The sequence below is a fragment of the Crocodylus siamensis genome, chromosome 3 (genome assembly GCF_052110815.1).
Source record: "Crocodylus siamensis isolate JL-2025a chromosome 3, ASM5211081v1, whole genome shotgun sequence".
NCBI lineage: Eukaryota > Metazoa > Chordata > Crocodylia > Crocodylidae > Crocodylus > Crocodylus siamensis.
Genome location: NC_143397.1, coordinates 240,110,639 through 240,134,142, shown reverse-complemented (window position 1 = coordinate 240,134,142; position 23,504 = coordinate 240,110,639). Strand labels below are relative to the sequence as shown.

Sequence of the window (23,504 nt, the reverse complement as noted above, 5' to 3'; positions counted from 1 at the left end):
TGAAGCGGGTGTGAGCCTGGGGTGCCTAGTGTAGGGGAAAAAAAATAGTCTGATGTGTTGAATGCAGGTGCCTCACCTAGCATCAATACTTGTATCAATGGCCAGGATGCCAGCTATTATGTCATCCAAGTCTGCTTTATCATCCATGCCAAGGCTCCCACAAGTAACAGCAGCAGGGAAAATGCCAGCACACATACTAAGGCATTTATGTAATGCCTGAAACTGCTCTCATTGGAGCTAACAGCGTGACTAGCTCTTTGGGAAAAAAAGGGAATGTGAAATAAGAAACAGAGCTGATTACTTAACCCTCTGAACACCGCTACTTTTCTAGGTGGATGCCACCTAGAAACTAGATTCATTTTAAGAGCTCAGAACCAAGTACTTCAGGGAGAGTTTGGCGACACAGACACAATAGATGCGTGGCACAGGGATGCTGGAACTAGGTACTTATGTTTAATTAAGGGTAGTCTCCTCCATCACTGCCCCCTCTGCTCCCAGTAAAGTGGGGTTACTTGCCAGAGAGGTGAAAGGAGAGATCCATAGCTGGAATTAGTCTGAGGGTGCGGCAAATGTGGGAGAGGGAGAGGAGGAGATGCAAGAAGGTCAAAGGAACTGTACATATTAGTATATGGGAGGGGTATCAAACACATGGCCCGTAGGCTGCATCCGGGCAGTGAAGTCATATGAACCAGCTCATGGATCTCTGAACCAACCCCACACGTTGCAAGGGGTGTATGCCAGCCCTAACCCCATATGCCGCACACAGCGCAGGGGATCAAGTCCAGGGTGTGCACTGGTCCAGACTGGGCCATGTTAGAGCCAGCACACGAGGCCAGTCCAGCGGGACACCACACACAGCACATGACCCGTGCCGGCCCCCTCTGCCACATGCAGCATGTGCAGCCAGTCCAACCCCCCGTGTAGCATGCACACTGGCCCCTGGACTTGCTCTGCATGTGGCGTGCAGGCTAGACACAACAGTTGGTCTGAGGCACAGGCCACACGAAGTGCCCTGCTGGACTGCCCTTGCATACTGGTTCCAGCATGGCCTGCTTTGGACTGGCCCCTGGGTCCTTCCCACGTGCCAGAGGCAGTGCAAGCCCTGGGGTGGGGCCTGTGCATGCTGCATGCAGCACACAGCCAGGACCCAGCACTGCACATGGTGCAGGGGGTAAGACCTGATCTGGCCTGCAGACTGGCCCAGCGACTATCATCTAGACTCCAGGGCTTAAGGAGTTTGACACTCTTGGTGTATGTTATTATATTTGCCCAGAATGCTAAGGGCCGGGGAGACCTGCAAAGTCTTCAGTGCAACAAACAAGGGAGGAAGAGAGAGATGATGTAGACATACAAGTCTATGATCCTGTTTTCCCAACAGCAGAAACCTGTTACTCAGCTTCACCAACTACCTGCAAGGCAGACAACTCAGATCACATTTGGATATAATGTCAGGTGAGGTGTGGGAAGCACTATCTTCTCAACAAAGTTCTTGGGCAACAGAGCAAAGAAAAATATTTTAATTATAGGAGTCATTAAGATGGACATTTAGGGAATTAGATTTAAAGAAGGTTTTTCCTTATGAACACCACAGCCAAAGAGTCAGAATAACGTTACTGGTACCAATCTTGGGAGAATATGCCAGATAGGAGAACATGCAAAAGAACAATATGCCTGAGTACAGCCAAAGAAGCCAGCGAGGCTACAGGAAGGAAGGCACAATCTCTGACCTAGGAGCTTTCAGTCTAAGGTCCAGTCCTGCAAATATATGCGGTAAAAATGCCACAGCCAGGTATCCAAGCAAGATCAGACCCTAAGCCAGCTGCAGACAATGCACTGGCAACATAGTGCACTGGAGGAGGAGAAGTACAATTTATTTTGAAATTGTTAGTTATCATGATGAGGAGGTTTGAAAGCTTCCTAGAAGCAGTGTACTTTAAAGGCAGAGGATAGCTGATACAGTATCATCTCAGTGCTCAAGACGTTGTGTGAGGAAATCCCAGCACAAGAACTATGAAGATCTACACACATTTTCCAATATATTTCATACCATAGTACACAACTCAAAGTCCATTACGTTGATGAAAGGACTCTTAACTATTTATAGGCCCCAGGCTTTTATTTCAGGTGGAAGGAGAGTAAAAGCCACAACGACTGGACACTAGGCAAGTAAAACCCCTATGTGATAATATACATTCAAATATAATGGGCATGGTTCCTTTATGCATGTTGGAAAGAAGCAGCAATATTTTACAATATCAAATGCAGCATTTACAACTTTTCTTTTTTAAAATAAAGGGAATACAACAACAGTATATTTTAATTATCCAGGAACTTGATCAACATAGCTCTATTAGCTGGAAATAAAAGCTGTCTAAAAAAAAAAGTACTGGAGGCTTTGGAGCATTGGGAATCCATTTTAAAAATCTAATTTCCCAGCTAAATCTACAAGTCAGGTTTTATCCTCTATAAAAAGAATTCCCAATTAAAAATACTAGCTCTATGAAGTGATAAAATCCTGAACAAGCAGCATGAAAGGGCAGTTCAAAGGATCAGGAGTGCAACAGCACATTCTGCTATGGCAGCAATATGTAATGAAGCAGAACGTAATCTACAAAGTAGGCCACGGCCTGAACTGGTGACTTGAAGAGTGGTTGATAAGTACTGACAGAGACTGCGCACAGAGAGAAAGTCTGCCTCCAGTCGAGTTCGCAGAAAACTCCTGAGTGCTCCCGTCAGATGAGCAAGCACTGAGCCCTGCTCGTGGAACCTGCGTGCCTCCAGGTCCACAAGCTAACTCCAGCCGAGGGCCTCCTGTTATAATAGCAGGAAGAGGGAAACACTTGAAAGGTAAAACAATGACTTCATAAGATGCTACCAAGTGAAGAGAGGCCACAGAAACCCTGAACCTGGTCTGATACCCTAATTAAGTTTTTTGTATTGCTACATTGCTTTCAAAATGTAACAGGTGCTACAGTGCTCATTCAACCAGCACAGAAATCCTCTTTTCTTATAGCAAAGAATCCAATATTTATTATTTAGGCTGCTGCTAACTTGTGAAATCCTTGAGATACCCATTTTCATTGTTGCTTTGTTATGCACTCTGCAGGGAAGTTTCTATGGCATGGTTTTTAAGTGGCAGGTTGGAATGACTCAACTTGGGCCTGAGGTGGGTCAGTGCTAGGACATCGCCACTTGCCACTGCTGCTTCTCCTGGCCACAGAAAGGGTGAAGCTGCCCACTGCCGGGCCACAGCACAGGTGAAGCCCTCCACTGCAAGACCACTGCTGAAGCCTGCCAGCTCCACAGGCCAGATATAAATGGCTTTTTGAGCCGAATCTATCCTTTTGGGTATGGGTTGCTCACTTCCGTTTTATGAGCTCACTTGTAAAGCTGAAGTTAGAAACAACTGTACAGTAGTTAATATATTAAAAGGAATCCAAATATGCTTGCTGCACCTTAGCAGCTAACATAGTAGCTGTTCAACAGTACAGGCAGTCCTTGACTTACAATGTTTATAAATTGATAGCCTGTCTCAAGTTGATGACATCAGTTTCCACTTCACAACACTGATCCGATGCGACGCCAAGCCAAGGAACAAGTTTGCTGTGTTGCTCTGTCCAAACTTCCTTGGACACTTTCTTTAAGAAAGCAGACAAGACTCCAGAAAAACCTGCGTAGTCTCCAGAAAGACTCCTGAGAAGACTCCAGCCAAGAGCCCTTCAAAAAGTCCAAGAGCCTTTCAAAAAGTCCAGCAGTCACCTCAAAGAAGTCCTTCCAAATCAATATGATTGTTATTTACAATATAAATACATTAATGTAGCTATATTACTCATCTATAATTGATCGAGTACAAAATTCTGAGGTGTTTTTGGTGAAAATATGGTATCGGGCCTTGGTTCAGGAACTAATCCCCCATTTACAACATTGTTTCTTATGAGAAAATTGGTTCTGAGTTACAACATTTCAACTGAAGACACGGTTTTCAGGAACCAATTGTGTCGTAAGTCTGAGGACTGCCTGTACTCCTATTTGAGCCTGTTCTTTCTCCTTCTTTGTCTATCAGATGACATGACTATGCCACCCATTGGACCAAGTGCACCATCAGTGGGGTGTGGTGAAAAGGCCATCTTGGGAGCTAAGCACGTCCCCTCTGCAATGTCAGCCCCAGGCCTGAGGATGTCTCAAAATCTGTTCTCCATTCTGGAGAAAGCTGTTCACTGAAGCATCCTCTCACACCGTGCCACCGCTGCTTTGTTCGGTGCGACTCTGATAGCTGCAGCGTTTGTGTGCTACTAACCCTTGAAAAAAAACTGTCAGTGAGTTTTTTCCTTTGAATATTATATCTCTTCGAAACCCATCACAGTACAAGATAGCACAGCACCTGGCACTTTCATACCCTTTCAACACGAAGGGCCTAGCTCTGATCTCACTGCCACCTGTATCAATTGGGACCAACTCTTTCAAAGCCTATGTAAAACCTCTAGCATTACTCTAGTGAAAGTTAGTTAGTCTAAAAGGCACAATCGCTCAGTCAGAAAGGTCTTGAAAGAAAGACTTATAGGTTCTCTCTACTCGCATAAAATTTACACTCCAGAGTTTCACAGACAAGAGGAGTAATTTTTGCCTCTACCTCTACTGTAGTGGACCAAACACACTGCAGTATTAATGTGAGAAATCTGAAATACGTTCCTGCTGCTGCATCAGGTTTTTTTAAACAATATGGGCTCACCTTTCATTAAAGGAATGCACATTTTTTTTTTACTTTTTCCTATGTGCATGCAATTACCTGGTATACTCACTTTCCCTGATTTGATGATAACACTGGCCAAAAGGCAACCCTGATTTAAGAGCCAGATCCTGGCTCACTGAAATCAGCAGGAGGTTTGCTACTGACTTTCACAAAAGCAAGATCAAGCACTATGTATGCATACTCCTAACAAGCACTAGAAGCAAACTCTTCTGCATTCAACTAGTATCAGAGGGAATGCCTGTTCAGGGTGACTCAGTCTCCTGGTTTTGGATTCTCTGGCATAACAGTGAAAAATGACTGAGAGGTTGAACTAGCAGTAGGAATCCATTAGATGTTTTAGAACAAAACCAAAAAAGTCTGCTTCCTCCATCAGCATGACATTCACATTCCTGCTCACCCACAAGTACAAAAACGCCACCATAAATGCAGCACGGTTCCTCATACAGCTTGATTTTAATATGCTTACTTTCAGAGATTCTTAACATTGTACTCTCTTCCCTCCTACACACACACACACACCTTAAAATTTAAAATATGGATCCTCTGAAAACCTACGGGGTTTGATTCATCCATAGCAATTCTGGTTGGAATTCAGACGGTGCTGAATGCAGTAAGAGCCTGGTTTTAGATTTTCAAGTAGGAGGATTATACTTTGGGCAGTGTAGACAGGAAAACATGCCAGATTTGTTTAGCCTTAACTGAGTGATGACTAATGTTGACAGTGAAAACTGAGAAAACTCAGAGACTATTACTGTACCCTAGCATGCGCACAGCGCATTTGTAAAGTACTAGCCTTATTCTGTGAAACGCAAAATCAGTGAGGAACACAAATTAACCAATGAAAATTTGATAGTTGCATCACACAGGAATAATTACGATGCAAATCACACAACTCAGCATTTATAACACAGGAGCAAGAGAACTCTTAAGTTTCTATAATGCAGGGCTAGTAGTGACCCATGGACTTCAGCCTGTGAGGGGTTAACATGTGGCCATAGGCTCCAGCCCTGCTGCAGCTGCTCCCCTTGCTTTGCTGTTGAAGTGCTGGGAGCTGGGGTCTTTGGGCCAGGAGAGCGTGGGGGGAAACCTACTGAGCTTACTGCCATTTAGCAGTGCCACTGGGGACCTTGGGCAGCAGAAGTGAGAGGAGGTGGTAGCGGGCTCATGCTGCTCACACAGCTGCAGTGTGTGTACATGATGGGAGGGGAAATCACCTGTGTGGTGGTGGTAGCTGGGGGGAGGGAGGATCATCCACATGGTAGGGTTCCTACGGCACCCCTGCAAACCCTGTGGCATGCAACTTGTGCAGTGTGTGGCCCAAGGCCTGCAAACTGTGCAGTGTGCAACCCCCCAGCTGCTCTGAGTTGGACAGCACTGCTTTAATGCATGACTGGGGTCACATTTGCATATAGAAAGCCAGCCCTTACCCATTTCGTTTATATTAGTTGATGCCCTGAGCAACAGAGAGGAGAAGATACTTGTGGGACACTATTGCCAGACTTCAGATGTTACCAAAGAGGTTTCTGGAGTTAGTCTCATTCTAGTCCTATGGAAATTTATGTACTATTTTCACTGAACAAGCTACTCCTGAATAGCCCAATGAAGAGGATCTAGAAACACAGGCATTGCCAAATCAGAAAATTCTCCCCTAGCACCACTGTGCCATCATGAATAATGGACGGTGGCAGAAGTTTCCACTGAAGGTCAAAGCTATCACCACAAACACCTCCAAGGAATGCTTGGAGCTGCACTCTTCACCCTTCTTTAGGATGCTTAAGACACTAACCATTACAGGGAAAGAGAATCTTGAATTCTCATCTTAAGAGAAAAAACAAAGAACTGCCAAGTATCCGACACCAGTGATTCTCAACCAGGGTTACTTTGAGATTCTTTGGAGGGTGGTGTGCAAACTTGATTCACAAGATAAACCCAGAGATTTCATATAGGAATCCATTGTGTTAAAAATATTCTGACCTGTTATGGCCTTTCTGAATGCTTTACAATAGAAGAATTGCTCTATTATTTTTTTGTAGTAAAAATAAAAAAAATCAAGTGAAAACTAAGAGCTGACTTTTTTTGAGGGGTGTCTTAAGTCTACCAAGGAGTGCTTTAAGTCTGAAGTGTTTGAGAACCACTGTTCTACATATTCTGCTTTAGAGCAGATTTCCTTAGTATCTTAGCACATGTCTATTACCCGTTATATGGAAGTGATTCCGGATGATGCTCAGGGTGACATTTTGCCCATATAGCATGAATGGGTGAAATTGCAACCCTACTGCTGGCAAGATATGCGCACGCTGTATTTAGTTGGAATTGAACCTGTTACTACTGATTTTTGAGTTTCTATAATCTGGTTTTTATGAGGAAGCTTGGCCAGGAACTGACATAAGTGCTACCATTTTATTTGCTCTTATATGTATAGCTGTCTACATCGGGCATAGGTGCTGACTTTTATTGTTGCTGGGGATGGTCTAAGATGGAAGACATGTGGAAAGTTTTACCCATTTCAGGTGACAGCTCTCTTCCTGAGAGGGGTCATGGCACTTGGGCCCCCACATACTTGGCACCTCTGACGCCAGGCATAGTTATTTAATAGATTTCATAGACATTAGGGCTGGAAGGGACCTCGGGAGATCATATGTAGAAGGAGAGCTATTTTGAGATAGTTTTAATGGCATAATTTTTTCATATACGGCAAACAAAAAAAGAAACCCCTCATGCAGCTCTGTTCTGACAAACTAAAGAAAGAAACAAACCCTACTATTTGTATTTCTGCCCAAACTTAAGAGACACTTCTGTTCTAGTCTTTGTCCTGGCCCCGCATTTCTTTTTATTTAAAGTGCTACTTTCCTGCCTCCTCCTCTCTCTCCACCAGCATCTATTCACAACAAGGTTGACAGGTTAGACCTGCTACACAGGCTCTTCTTGATCAGCATCCCCCAGGAGTTTGCAAAACTTGCAAACAGGTCCATGGAAAAGCCCAACCCTTCTGCTGCTCACCTCCCCCGGAGCAATCCATCAGACCTCATCTGTTCACCATCTCTTGAACCATGTAAACACAGCAAGAGCTGAACTCTTGCCCTTTCCTCCCAGTCCCTTCCTTTCTGCCCTTTCACTCACTATCATTCTCTATCTCACCTTACTTCTATCATTCATATCACTCAGACCCATAACATGGGAGTCACCTTGGATTCCTCCTTCTCTTACCCACCACTTCCAGGTAGCCTACAAATCCTGCCAACTTTTCCATCCCAAAATCTGACAGGCTCTTACAACTCCAGTTCTGACCTCCTTTTCCCCTTTCTCCCTGCAACCTCTTAACTCACCTTGCACATATGCTGCTGGCTCTGACCTACTCAACAAGCACAAACGCTAGGATAATAATCCTTGTTAGTCACCATCATCAACTCACTCCCAGGACTGCAGATTCCCCTTGTCCCGCTGCATTATGTTCAAGCTTTTAGTCAGTCATCCTTTTGCAAGGCTGTGGCCCCTCTATACTTGCCTGCTCTTGTTCGTTATCATACCAGCACTGGCCTCATCTCCTCCATCACCCACGTCAGACTCACCCATCTATCTGTCAGCTTCTCCCACAATTGTCCTCATGCCTTCTTTCCACACTGCCCCTTCGGCATGGCAGGCCTTCTCTGAATTAATTAGCAAAGCCACTACCCACTCCTTTCTTAAGGCCCTTTTTCACTTGGAAATCCATCAGCTTGCCCTTATGGTAACAGAGTTTCTCTTCACTTTTGTAAAACAGAAGTATCCTCTCTTAGAACAACTAAGGTATAGGCCTGTGTTATCTTCAGGGATAAAGGTTGTAGCTGTGTTGGTCTAACAAGCAAAAGCAGTCAGTGTGGTAGACGCGATTTATTAGACCAACTAGGTAGCTGCAATAAAATTTTCTTTATCTTCAGCTACCCTCATGCACTCCTTCTCACCTTCCCTCCTTTTGTTTGTCATGCCTGGCTGTTGACTCACTGCCTAATGCAGATGCTAATCTCCATGGGAGCACACTGTTGCTTTTGCATCAGCTCCCTTAAGGGCATAAACTGCTACTAACCAGTCACGGCAGATATGTGATGGGACATGTGATATGTGATGCAGCACATCTGAGATGTGAAGATACTGAACAATGCCTTGTAAAGAAGTCCTTACAACAGGGGTGGGCAATTTTTTCGGGCAGAGGGCCACTTACTGAGTTTTGGCAAGCTATCGAGGGCCACATGACAGGCAGCCAGGGCCAAATAAATATTAATTTTCTAAATTTTTTAGGGGCCCCGCGGGCCGGATATAACGGCCTGGCAGGTTGCATCTGGCCCGTGGGCTGCATTTTGCCCACCACTTTCTTACAACAAGGTTATCTAACTTCTCAGCGGCCAGGCGCCTCAGGCCCTGCAGGCTGTACCAGCAGGGGCTGCGTTAGCAGGGGCCATGGGCATGTACATCATGCATGTGCGCAGGTGGGCACTCCCTACCTCACTTCATTTCATGCTTAGGCAGGAGCACCTCCCTCTCCACGGTGTAGTGCCTCATCTAACCTGCAGCTCCTTGGGGGTACCCCTGCACCATGAGCTGCACCTTGCTACCCCAACCCACCCCCTTGGAGCTGGGTCAGGCAGTGGAAGCTGGAGAAGGGGGAGGGAGCCCCAAGATCCCGTTTGCTGTTGCAGTCAGAGCCAGGGGCAGCCCAGGAGCTGCATGTTAACCCCTTGCAGGTCACCAATTGGACAGCCTTGCTTTGAAATAATCAAAGGAAAAATGTGGGTGTTTGTACAGGATTTACAGCTGCAATAGTGCTCAGGTAGGGTAAATGTGAGGCCTAAGGATCTAAGAGGGAAACTCTGGATTCAGAAATTCAAGCCTTGAATCAGTCCTGGACTTGTTAGCAAGTAGCTATAGTCTTGTACCTTAATTTACCCATCTGTAAAGTGGGTTTCATAATGATTGCTCATTACTAGGCTATTACATTTCTATAAAACCTATTTGTGAATGAAACATGACAGGTGTCAGGCAGGTCGTTTTGGGGTGGTGCTTAGACACTATGGTGATGAAGGCCGTATAAGAACCTATAAAGAATGAGTAGAACAGTCCAGTGGTTAGGTTGCCAGCAGGGGATTTGGTTCAGTTCTCAGCTCTGTTACAGACTTCCTGTATGACCTTTATACAGCTTACACATTTGGATCTCACCCTTCGCTGAGGTACAGCAAACCAAGAGGAAATGAGCAGCACGAGGGTACGTCAGAACTCCAGCTCGTGGGGCTTACAAGCCCGACTCATGGCTATAATAGAGATGTCTCCATTATGCTGCCATCCAGACTGTCCAGAAGGGAGGCACCTGCCTACCTGGATGTCTAACTGGCACAGAGTGCACTGAATTCAGTACAAAGTGCAAACCATGGTCATGCTCACACAAAAGTGGTAGTGGTGGGGCTAACACCACTCTCCACACCAGCTCCAGAAAAGCCCAGTGGTTGAAGCACATGCCCAGGAAATAAAAGATCTAGGTTCTGGGTCCTCCTCAGCCTGAGGGGCTCAAAATCACCAAGTGTGACCATGGGGATTATGCTTCAGTGTATTTTAGATGACTCAGGCATTAGTCGGGCTGTGTGGAAGCCTTAACGGTTCAGGGATTTTGGTAAACTCTAGGCACCTCTAAGTTGGACTTAGATAGTCATGGTCTAGATGGCCAAGTATTTCATGTATACCCACAGGCTAGGTATGGACATTCAAAACTCTGAGGTAGAATCAATTTAAGTTACAGTTTTCTGTAAGCGGTGTTGTTTCAATTGGTACCAAACAGAACGCACATTCCCCATTGGGTGGAGGGGGCAAACCTTAGACTGGGTTCTGCTGTTTTTAAACCAGTCTGTGAGCTGAACTTCTGTTCTGTTACAGGTATAGACTGGTTTCTGATCACTTATACTGATGTAATGTCTGTACTTGGCCATAATAAATAGTGAAACCTGAGACTCGCACAGTTCTTCTCAGGAGGGTTCTTATACAAAACATCAACATTTACTGAGATGTAAGTGCTGTAAATATGAAACGATCTATAGCAGGGGTTGGCAACCTGCAGAACATGGCACGCGAAGGCCTTTTGCTTGGTATGCACACCTTGGGGTGGATGGCAGGGAAGGTGCCAGGGCCATGCTGCCACAACATGATCAGGCCCCTCGAGGCTTCCCTGCTGTCCACCCCTGGTAAGTCAGCATCTTACAAGTGGAGATTGTGTGCGTTTTTGGCACACTGCCTAAAAATGTTTCCGATTCTTGATGTATATATTTAATGGCGTTTCAAAAGAATTTTAGAATTGTTTTGGAAGACTGGGTTTCCTGTTATCAGCCTCCCCTCTTGGATATTTGGTTTCTTGGTGAACACAGAAAGCTCACTTAAAAAAACAAATTACAATTAATTCTGGAGTCCAGTCTAGACACAGTATCAGCCCCTTCCACAGGCTGGTGAAGAGTGGGGGGAAATATCCAACCTGACACATAAGGAACATGGAGCAGACAAAATCTGAATGATCTCATCAGGCAGATGAAGGTAAAATGAGGAATCCCAGCTATAAAGAAGAGTTTAATAAAGGCTATCATGCCACTACCTCCTTACATAGCAGGTTTGACATTATATATTATAAAAGTGACAACCTTCAATTGTGGAGTGTAACTGCAGATTTGCATTACATTTGCTTTGTGTCGTGGGAACAGGCTTACATTTTTCTCACAACTAATGATTTGCAGTGATTTTTTTTTTTTTTTAGGAAGCTGACGATTTCATGCCAAGGAAAAGGAAAAAAAAAGAAAAAAAAGTGGCTCTGAAATATTCTTCATTACTAACCCTTTGTAGTAGAAATTCTAATTCTTACTCAGGCTTGCCAAAAGCAGAGTTTTCATTAAATATTAAAAAGCTATTTGTTAAAATAATGTTACCATAGCAACTACAGAAAGCTCAAGTACCCTGGTGCTTCTGACTCACAGCATATTAATCAACCACTAGCTATTATTTAATGAGCACCCCCTACAAGGCCTTGCAGTAACGATATGGACACAGTAGCTGCTGAATCAATAGTCCCTGAGCATAGCCATCATCTGTGGTCACTTGAGTATTGGACTTCAGTCTCTTTGTTATGGTAAATGCCTGTTGCACATAGCATCTGTCCTCACTTTGGATGAAAAGGCATCTTTGAGGATCTGGGTCTAAGTTAGGCGCCTGAGTACTTGTGAGATCTTCTGCCAAAATGCTCTGGATTGTGCCTACTAGCATGCATTTTAAACAGGCCCTAAATGATGGAGTTGCAGGATATAAAAGTTTTGCTGGCTTGCGTTTGAAATAGCTGCTCTGATGCCTGGAAATCACTAAGACATGAGTGAATTATGCAGCTCCTCAAATGAGTACTAACAGAACCTTTAGTCAGTCCCCACAGCCAGGTTTTTGTACCAGCTTCTAGGCCAGAAAAAAATGTCTCAGTAAAATAAAAATATATAATTATTGGGCCTATTCCTTGTAACAGGTGCCTTGGCTAACAAAACCAAATGTGCAGGGCTTGGAGAATGAGAAAAATCAAGTTTATCAAGGGCAAACACTTCCACAGCAAGCCCAGAAAAGCTCCTTTTATATTACAACTTTTAAGTTCATCCTAGGCTGATGGACAACTACAAACAAGTTGTGGGCTTTATTGAATATTTATTTCTCACCTTCCTAGTAGTAGAAAGCTTTTATTCTCTACCTCTGTAGGCTCTGAAGCTGTCATATTTTAAAAGTATAGCATACACGGGGAATATTTATCCCCAGCTCAGGACTGAATCTCATTCAGCTGGGAGGCTCTGTGTTGGGATAAATCTGGGGACAAGTCTTGATTTCAGAGGGGTAGGAGGAGGAAATGCTTTGAGAAAAATGGTGAGTCGTGAAGCTGTTCTGGGGTTTGTTGTGTTGCTGAGAGCAAGTGATGCAGACACAGGCCTCTTACCAACTCCGTATCACAGATCTACCTGCTGTTGTGGTTCAGTGGTGGAATCCTTGTCCGCCATGCAAGAGACCCGGTTTGATTCCTATACATGCATATAACTACAGCCCTCGAGGCACTGAAAGTCCTGATCCTATCTGGCCTTTGGGTTCTGTCTCAATGCCCCTAAAGCAGGGGTGGAAGGTCTGGGCAACCTCCATACCCCAGCCCAGGTGTATGTATTGATGGTCTTGGTGACCTCCCTCTCACACATGCCATGATCCAGAAGGATCAGCTGTTACCTACTGCTACAATCGCAGACCTTTGCACGTTATTACATCTTTTTTCTTTTACTACCACCCATTAGGCTCAGCAATGCAACATATCCAAGAGAAATCTTTTTACTCAGTCAGTTTTTGTCAAATAGTCTCCAAATGTTTGCTTTTCCCTTCTCCCCTTGACTTCTACTGGTGGCACCCAGGATTTGCCCAGGTGGGTCCCCAGCATGGGTCTGCTTGGCTTTGCAGATCAGGTACAATCTGTTTGCTAAGACAGTAGATGACCATTGTACCTACTGGATGCAAATTCCACTTACCACATGGGACAATCACTGTTGGAAGACATTAAAGTCAATAGATTTCTTTCCCCACTTTCATTTCACTGGGCACGTCTACACGAGAGCAAAGAGCTACAGCGATGCAGCTCATCACTACAGTGATGCAGCACTGGTCAGCACAACCCGTGACGCTGATGCTGTCATCATAGCAATGAGCTACCTTGTTATAGTGAGTCACTACAGCAATGTAGCTGCTAAAAATAACTGTGCGCCACCAGGATGCGGCAGTAACAGCTGCTGCTGCGCCATGGGGGGCATATGTAGATGTGCCCACTGGGGCCAGAATTTCACCCATGTGTCATATCAACCAGACCTGCAGCAAGGGTCCTTAACAATTCAGAGATTTGAGTCCTAAGGTAATATATTTAATTGGAAGTGGAAGAAGGGGGAATGAAAACAAATATTAGTTTTTCCTTGGTTAAAACCATGCCATTGCTCAAACTGCTTTGTTTTCACACCTTTAACAAAATAAATAAAATAAAATAAAATAAATAAATATATATGACTGTAGTTATTAATCAGAGGAAATGTGATTAATGTATCAGCACTCAGTGTGCCAGGTTTCACTTCTTGCTGCTTTGTTTGGGTGTTGCAGACTGTGACTATGACAACCACAAGCAATTCTTGGACTGATGCAATTTGTGACATCCTGCTCAATGGAAAAAAATTCTGACAGTTAAAAAAAAAAAAAAAAAAAATTTTCAAAAAAGAGCGTGGTTTTTGTTCCACTTCTTTGAAGTACTGCAAGCTTGTGTCAGGCCCTGATCTACTTACCGTAATGGGTATTGCTCACAACACCTAGACAGAACAAAATAACGGTCTTCAGCCTCACAACGGTTGAAGGAGCAAAGCCAAGTGCTTAGGAAAATCTGATTCTCCACATACGAACTGGAGTGTAATTTCCTGGCAATAGGGAATGAACCTCTTCAAACTGTCTGTGCAGGGGCTGACTGCACGATCCAGCAGGTATGTTCCAGCTTTACCTACTGCTCTATGATCTGTTCTCAAGATTATCTGATGATGGGAGCTCAAGCTCACAAAAGCTCATGCTATACGTCTCTGATTTAGCCTATAAAGGTGCAAATCTACCCTGTCTTCTACCTGACTTCAGACTAACACAGCTAAGCACCTCTCTCTGCTCAAGATCAAAGACGCACAGCTTCGTTTAAGCCCAGAGCCTGTAAGCGCAGGATTCCCTTTGCTTCCTGACCACCTTCTTCTACCCCATAACATTCTTCTTAGCTGTCTTTTTAACTACATGCCGTCTTAGCCTAGCACAGATGAACAATGGTTAGAGGGAACACAGGGGAAAAAATCTGCCTATTAGTTTTATCTTGAGTGAGCTGTTTAGAGAGATGGGCTTTCTGGTGAGGCTGAGAACAAATCTCTTAGAAAGCCTACAGCTAGAGCTCAACCTTGCACTGTATACAAAAGGAGAGGGAAGCATAGAAAACTGCCCGCATGCTGCTACATTTTGCACAGTCATTACCATGCACATCCAGTGCAGACATTCATATAATATCATTGAGGTCTTTCTGCACTTTCCTAGGGTTAGAAACAAGTTTGATAATCCTGTATTGAGTTTTTAAAAACCAATACAAATCTTTTCAGAATGGTAAGCACAGACTCTTATCTCCCTTATGCAATCCACAGAAATCCAAGAGTCCATCCTATCACATGCAGTATCGCTACCATGCTTCTGAATTAGATGCTGGAAGTAACCACATGGATTTAAAACAAACCGCACACTCCGAGGAGAACAGGTCACCCATAAGAAGCTGGCCAAACTCACTGTATTGATTGTGAGAGCACTTTTCTCAATTTACATTGATATAATTGATATCAGGCCTCGTGGGCACATCATCAGCTGTCAGGTAGCCAGGAAAGAGGAGTTTGGAATTCTTACAGTCGGGGCAAAACGTCTTATTTATCTAACAGACAGAAAATTTCAGGGGTATATTTAAGAGAGGCTGAATGAGTCTGCCTCTATCATGTACATGGGTTAATGGGAAAGTCACATCTTCTTATGCAGAATTTACTCTGAGCTTTACTTCAGTCCACGTTCCCATGTCTCGAGTCAACATTTAGGCTTCTGTATTTGGAAAGGCACTGTAGCATGTTGAGGTCCCAGGGGTGACTGTGACACCCTCTGGTGGCTCTGCAACCATGTCCCACTCTGCCCCTAGGCTGCAATATTAAGATTAAAAGGGAGGCTGTCCGTGGGCCTTTGTACGGGCCCCAGTCTGCCTGAATCCACACTGGGGTTCCCCGACACCCTGCTGGTCTCACCGGCACTGCTCCTGGGCCCCTCTACTCCCAGGCCCTTGTGGAGCCCCTCTTTCCATGCCACTGAAGGGCTCTTATAGCTTTAAGGGCTAATTGTGTGACTCCATTCCTCCCCTACACCACGCCCCAAAGCCTCGGGGGTGTTACTGTAACGTTGTTTGCCTGTTGGGGCTTTGGTCTCCTTCTGTTTCCTCTTAGCTAGGCCTCTTAGCCACTGTAGTGGACATGGCTTTGAGGCACCAGCTCTAGTCTAGCCCTTCTGGGCACCTGGCACCTGTGGCCTCGCTCTCTGCGCTGCTCTAAAGTTGAGCCCTGCTCTCAGCTCAGCATTCGTTCGAGCCTCTGGCAGGGCTCAAGGTGATTTTGTGCCCACAGGGCACTAATGGGACCTCTGTATACTAATCCTTCCAGTCCCAACCCAAACCACTGGTGCTAAACTGCAACCCTCCGAGTCCCACCAGGGATCCACCTGCAGCACCGCAGCCCCTCTAGCGTTTTTTGGTAGCTGCCCTGGGACCAGGAGCTCCCACCCCGACTAGCTTGCTAGCCTGAGCCTCAGACTTATATCCTCCCAGGACCCTGCCCCCTCCCAGTCTGAGGACTACCCTGGGTTGCCTGCAGGTGCCTGCTGATTGCCCAGTTGCATGGCGAACTTCAGCTGCTGCATCCTCCCTGGCCTGCAGTGCTCCCTTCTCTCTCAACGGGACAGAGCGCCCCAGGCTCTGTTACAGGCACTAAACACTGTGATGGTGGTGTGCTCAGCTCCTAAGAGAACTCTATATTTTTACTGAGCAGTTGTTCTGACTGACTTCTGGGGCATAGGCTCTTGAAGATAAAAAAGGGGTTGGGAAAACATCTAAAGCTCCTTGGCTAGTGAATAGTTAACATGAGGAGAAGGAAGAGAACTGAAGGAGGAGTAGGGAAGTAATGGTGAAGGATTATTTTTTTCCCCCAATCCCATAAAATCTCTGTACTCTGCACTTAAAAGCAGCACACATCCTTGGAGGACTGAGCTTTTAGCCTCAAACACTGGCAACTATGGATAGTAAATGTGTAGAAACCAAACTCACTCAGCTCCAGGTTCTCCCTCACCAGTAGCATAACTAAAAGCAGTAACAGGGCACTCGCTTTTATGAAGGAGGGAATGGGTGCAAAAACAGCTGCCACCATCAGCATTGCAGAACCTGGTGCTGCCCCATGTTTACAAATAAGCTTTAAATCCACAAAAGAATAATGCAGGTTTAACAGGCTTCTTGAATGCCACCCACGTACCTACACTCCTCAATCAACATTCATGCCTTGACTTTGGTCCACTTTTTGCTACCTTTTGCTTTGGATTTGAGCAGGAAAGGTGCACAAACACAAGACGGTCTTTCCAAGCTCCCCTTCATGCCCGTTGCCACCATTTACAGATGTTAGCAGTGTGCTGAAATTTATAAGCAAAGTGGCCTTGGGAATTTTCAAAATAGGGATTCAATACTGTCTGCTTGGTTAGGAGTTTATCTACTGGGGCCGCAGGAGCGAGAAATACCATGTTTAATGTTGGGGGAAAGTCAGTGCCCTGGCTTGTTACTGTACAGGAATGGTGCAGTTCCAGAACAGGCGTTACGACCATCTTAAAGTGGAATGGGGGTGGGTGGGTGGGGGGGTGAATCACTTGGATTTGGAAAGCAAATTAGAGCAAAGTGAATAAGAAACTTTAGCAGCAACTGTCTAATGCAGCAACTATTAATTACAGTGCCACAAGATCCTTCTATGGGTGCTGCTCAATATTAGCACTGTTAGGTGTGCAAACACTCGCACCTGATTCATAAGATAAAGCCAGAGATTTCAAATACGATTCCCACAGAGTCCAAAACATTCTGCTGTGGTTCTTCTGAGTTCTTTGCACGAGCAAAATTGAACGAGTGAAATTTAGAAGCTGGCATTTTCTGAGTCTAAAAAGGTTGAGAACCACTGGTGTAACGTACAGTTATGTTCAGAAAGAGACTCACTAAACAGGCTACCTTTCTAATATACCTGTTCCCCATTCCAGTCATATCTGCTGACTTTGAGGGGATGGATACATTTCTATACTTTCTGGCACAGCAGAGCCAATACAACTGCAGAAAAAAGGAACTGGATTCTGTTCTGATTCATACATCATAAGAATGAGCTTCCTTCAAATTCCTGAACCTTGGCAACTTGACAGAAAAAGCACAGCCTGATTTCAGACCTCAGGTAGCATTTTAAACATTGTGATCGAGCAAAAAAACACACTTGTGATTCCAACAGTGAACATGAACTATAGATGATATTGAAGGAGGACAAATATTAATCTCTTCCCCCATCATAATTCCAGCATCACTTCAACATTTCTGATGTCTTTTACTTTCACAATTGACTGAAACACTGATGAAATGATTGATTGAAGAGTTTTTGTCCCTTCCTCGCAGGGTTTTTTTTATGGAACCACTTATTTCAGTCTCACTCCTGTTGATAAATTTTTCTCCTTGCTTGTTTCTTTCCCCAACACAGATCCACTTTGGCTCATGACTCATTATGTACTCTCTATGGTCCGTCTTTGCCAAAGGATTTATATTGGTGTAACAGAGATGAATCTTCATATCACTGAGGCCAAAGGGGAACTGAAATTCTGCAGAATTTTAGTTAAAAGCAGACACCATTGCATGTGTAAGAAAAAGCTGGACTTCCCTGGATCTTGTTGATTTTAATATCCAAGAGCATAATTTGTAATGATAGAGAACAGTCTAACTGAAGAAGACACAACTGCAAAAAATATCCTAGCTTTGACACAGTCCAGCATAAACCTCTCGTCTAGCTCCTTGACCCAGCCAATTTTAATTCCCTACCTTCCAAACTCTAATTTTTAAACTAGAGAGCAAGAACAGAAGCACTTCCTATATCATGACAAACTTGGATCCTTGTATATTCTGCAACAACAGTACATGAATCCCCTGGAACCGGCACCTGGGTCCTTTCACGGTGCCTCCAGTTTTCCCCTGCCAGTTGCTCCACTCATTGACTCTGTATGTGGTTGATATAAGAGGACCTAGATACAAGGCCTGAGGTTTACCACTCGATTTGTTCCTTATTCCGATGACACAAGTGGGGAACGAAAGCCAGGCGTATTCGGAGGACCCTTGCTTCCCCTGCTTTCCCCTTAAGAATACAAGGCTTTCTGCCAATAAAGAATTCTGCACCTCATCTCTTCCATGACATGAAAAGCTGATTTTCTTTTTCAGGGGCACACTGGTCCTCATAAATGATAGCCAAACTTTGGACAGTGCCAGTTGTCCATTTTGATATCCCTTTACTCAGTTAAATACATCCATGTGGTTCATGTCTGAAGCAAGATTGTTCTTCAGCCTGTGTTGTAACACATTGCTGACTTTATTTTGTGGCTTACAGGAGATGCCAAAAAACAGACAAGTGGTTCCACAGCATTAGATTTACTCCCTATAAAAATTTCTTAAATAAAATCTTTTTGCTTTTATCTTCTATCCCTTTTATTCTTTTTGACCAAACCCAAGTTCCTCATTTAAAACCAAAAAGATACCACTACTCACCAGGAACTTGCCCCTTACATCATGGGAATCTCAGTACTTCTACCTCTTTGAAGATGGGCAGAACTTCTGACACCTAAAGGAGAAAGGAAAAGAGGGACAACTTATCAGAAGGGAGAAAATGCAGGCAGCCACCCCAATGCTTGATTAGCCAGTTAAAAACCAGACAGGGTAAGATGAACGGTGAGTAACAAAAAGCATCATTTTTGGGGCTTTTTTCTGCTGACTCTTCTGAAGTGAGTGACAGATGAAAGACAATGAAGTTCTGATCCTACAAGGCTTTCCTTGAGGGTGTTCAGAACAAGTTCTCTCATTGCTTAGGTACTTAGGGCAAGCAGGATATGGACAATCCCATATTTTAGCATCCCCAAAACCTCCCACTGGTGCTAATATTATATACCAGAAATATCCGTCAGTGATCCAGCATAGCAGATACGATCTGCTCTGCTAGTCTAGTGGAGATATGACATCTTAAACACAGTCATATTAGGGTGTGGTGCAGTTCTGAGAAGGGCACTGGCAGTTCACCACAGAAGTCCTGTTGCCAGCAGAGTAATTAGGGGTGGGCAAGTGAGGCATCGGCCCCAGGCGCTGATTTACAGGGGTGGCAGCAGTCACAATAACTGGGGGTGGGCATCAGCCAGGGACTGAGATCCTGGGACATGTGGAACTGACACCCCATCAGGATTTTGCCCACGGCACAAATCTTGCTAGCAAGACCTCTTCCTGCTGCCACTTTTCTCATTGGAGAGGCTCACTTTCTATGTCTGACTTGTTAAGAGCTGGCTTTACCCATCTCTGATTTAGAAAGGAAGAGGCATCAGGGGCAAGTCCTGTTTTCAGCAACTACAGCAAATCAGTGATGATAAAAAACACAGATTGAAGAAATGTGCAAGAGAGATGGCCAGTCCTGAAGTCTGCACAGTGTACATAGTTTGGAAGGAGGTAGGAAATGAATAACCATGAGAACAGTAAGAACCAGGGAAACATAGGCAGCAGACGTCACGTTTAAAGTGACTGGTTTTAGAGAAAAGAGCAAGAATATGGGTCACCTCAGTCAGTAGGGAGAGAGAGCACCACCTTCATTTTGAATGTAAACTAAAGGATTTGGACAGAAATCTCACCCTGGCTTGTTATTGAACTGAATGGGAAGCTGGAAAATCTGAAAATAGATTGGGAAGGAGGAACAGGGAATTTTTTGGTTCTTCTCATCTAGTTAGAAATCTAGCAAAAGTTCTACTAAACCCCCAGGTTCTTGCTGCTGGATCTGTCTTCTCCAAAAGGAAGAGATGACTGGAATCCCTGAAAGAACAAAGCTACTGGAAAGGCTAGGAGGCCAGGCAGTATTATACAGCTGAAATCACCATGACGTCCTTGGAGTAGATAAAGCTGTACACTGATACAGAGTGGGTGCATCTACACGTGCTCTTTACTGCAGAGGTGACTACTCTGCAGTAAAGTGTTACTATCTACACATGAGCCTGTATTAGGGTGCAGTAAATTAATTAACTCCACTGTAAAACAGTGCAGTCTGGGCCAAGTACTATCCTAAAGCAGTGTAGTTGCAGGCGTTGAAATGTACTTGCAAGATGATGAGCAGGGATGGATGCGGCATATGAGTGTTACAGTGCAGGGGCTGCCTGCCAGCTAGCCCCACTCTGTAGCACCTTCATGACCAAACCAGCCCCTCTGCAGCACGCTGAGCCAGGGCAGAGCAGCCCTGGGCTGGCAGGCTGACTGGGCTCCCTGCCAGCTCAGGTTGTTTTGCCACAGCCCAACGTGCTGTGGTCCCCAGAGCACGTGTAAATGCTGCGCCCAGGAGCCATAAACTCTGCTGTAAACTGCCCCAAGGTTTATTGCCATGTGCTAACTGCATGTGTAGGTGCACCCAGTTAGAAGAAAACTGCACCCATTTGGTCCAATCTCAAAGAAAAATAGGCAGTACACCAAGGGTGGGCAAAATGGCTGATCCGTCTAGCAGCTGGACTCCATTTCCCAGCAGTCCCTGCCCATATGGCTGTGGCCGGTCTCCTTGGAGACCACAGGGGTTGCCATGGAGACCAAAGGCAGCTACACTGTCAGTACAGGCAGTAGAGAAGGGCAGGGTGCTACTCCAGAGCTGCTGGGATTTTGCAACAGGGGCAGCTTGCTCCAGAGCCAGACAGAGCTGTGATCTGTAGCCTGCATGCTCTGGGCAGGGGCGTGCAGGCAGGAGATCACGGTTCTGCCCCGGCTCCTGGCAGCGGTGACAGCCTGGTCTGGAGCAGGGGCACAACCGTGATCTCCTGCCTGTGCATCCCTGCCCAGGGCGTGTAGGCTACAGATAGTGGCTCTGCCCTAGCTCCCATTGCAAGATCTGAGTGGCTCTGGAGCAGCCCCCTGCCATGCCCTGGCAGCATGGCTGTGGCTGGTCTCCACGGCAACCCCAGCCATGAGCTTTCCTGTGCAGCTGCAGCTGGGTCTCCATGGAGACTGGCCCAAGCCATGCATGGGGACCATGCATGGGGACAGCTGGGAAATGGAGTCCACAACGGACCAGATCTGGTCTGCAGACGGGACTTTGCCTGTCCCTGTGATACACTCATTCCTTGAGCTGTAATTTTCAGAAGCAATTAGTTACTGTCACCGGGGACATCTTTTTGTACTCTCAGGCCTCATGCTTTTCACTTCTCTTGGGAACAAGCTCCAAGATTCTTCAACTCTCAGACCCAGTGCAGGATGCAGCACCCTCTGCAGGGACAAGACACCCCAAGATGAAGATTTGCAGTAACCCAAAACAGCCTTACAATCTTGTTGGTAGAAGTAAAAGCATAATCATAAGAAAGGAAGGGGTTTAGAAGCAACATAAGCATTTCTCTTACTTTGACAGCAAGGCCAGAGTCCTAACCTCTTACAGTTTGGGCCTCAATCTTCTTTTACCCCTGTATCCACCAATCTTTGACAGTTTAGGTTTAAATCCAGCACAAATCCTTTGTTTTCAATTTCTTAAGTCCCTTCTTCTGTGCTCTTGGTCAGTTCAGCAGTGTCACAGGTAGTACTTGCAAGGAAATGGCTCTTGCACTTTCCCTCAAAATTTTGGTACATGGATTGCTACTTGAAAATGCTGTACTTTTTCCTGCCTATATTCAACTAGCCCAGGGGTGAGCCAGGCCGTTCTATCCAGCCCGTGGGCCCCCTAAAAATTAAATATTAATTTACTATTTGCTCCTGGCTGTGTGCTGACGGGAGCCAGGGGCAGTAGGAACCAGGGGAACCCGCAGCAGAACTGAGCAGCCCAGCCTCGCCCACCCCCAGCCATTTCAGTCTCTTTCTGCCCCCACCGTGCTTTGGCACCATGTGGCCCCTGGCTGTATTGCTGGACCGGGGAGCACAGGGCCATGTCAGTATGAACATGTATGTGTTTGCGCGTGCAGGCAGAGGCAGAGTGTCTGCATGCACGTGTTCATAGGGTGAGTCCCACACGCACACCCCACCATACACATGCATCCACACCCCCTCGCACTGTCATACATGCAGACCCCCCACATCCCCTCATACACCCCAGCCATACCCCCACACACCCCATACCCACCGATACCCCACATACCCACACACTCGCAGCCCCCCACAAACCTGTATGCACCCCCCATGATAGACAAGAGTAAGAATTCATTTTAAGCTGTTGTGCGATCGATCACCTCTATGTACACTACACAAACGCATGCAAATCAGGACAAAAATAGTTTTTGAAATCAAATTAATGAATGTTATAGATGTTTGCTTTTTAAAACATAATTTGGCATTTTTCTGGTTCCGAGATGACAAAACCCCTTGCTGAAAGGAGTACTTCCGGGGGGCAAGGGAAGGGACTTCAGGTGGCAAAGGTCAGGGGGTGGGACTTCCAGTCACAGGATGGCGACCAGGGAGTGGAGCACCTGTCTACCCATACGGCCCTCCAGTTTGCCAAAACTTGGTAAGCGGCCCTCTGCCCAAAATAACTGCCTGCCCCTGAAGCAGCCTCTTCTCAAATTTACCCCATGTTTTCATATAGTAAATCCCCTTATAACAACCAGACAAACATGTAGTAGTCATAAATATTATAGGCTCTCATAAATATTACAACAGACATCTCTGATCCAAATGCTGATAGCAGTTATTTTGTTGGAAAATTATTATATTTGTGACTTCAGCTGAGAGAAAGCCCACATCTCCAACCTATTTTAAACTGGTGTTGCTACTCAGGATATTAGAATAAATCTTGTAGTATTCTGGTTTTTTTTCTTAAAATTGAGTATTCTGGAGGCAAGCGATTTTGAAAGAAATCTCAGATTTAACACAGTAGATGGAAAATAAAAATTAAAC

General features: G+C 45.2%; 1 protein-coding gene across 3 annotated transcripts in view; it reads right to left on the bottom strand.

The window, feature by feature from the left end:
* ZHX2 (zinc fingers and homeoboxes 2) overlaps nt 1-23,504 on the bottom strand; it is a 122,903-nt gene that overhangs the window by 46,651 nt on the left and 52,748 nt on the right. For all 3 annotated transcript variants that reach the window (XM_090040577.1, XM_090040576.1, XM_090040575.1), the window contains exon 2: nt 19,167-19,239. The gene's annotated coding sequence lies outside the window, so the exon portion shown is untranslated. The remainder of the gene's footprint in view (nt 1-19,166; nt 19,240-23,504) is intronic.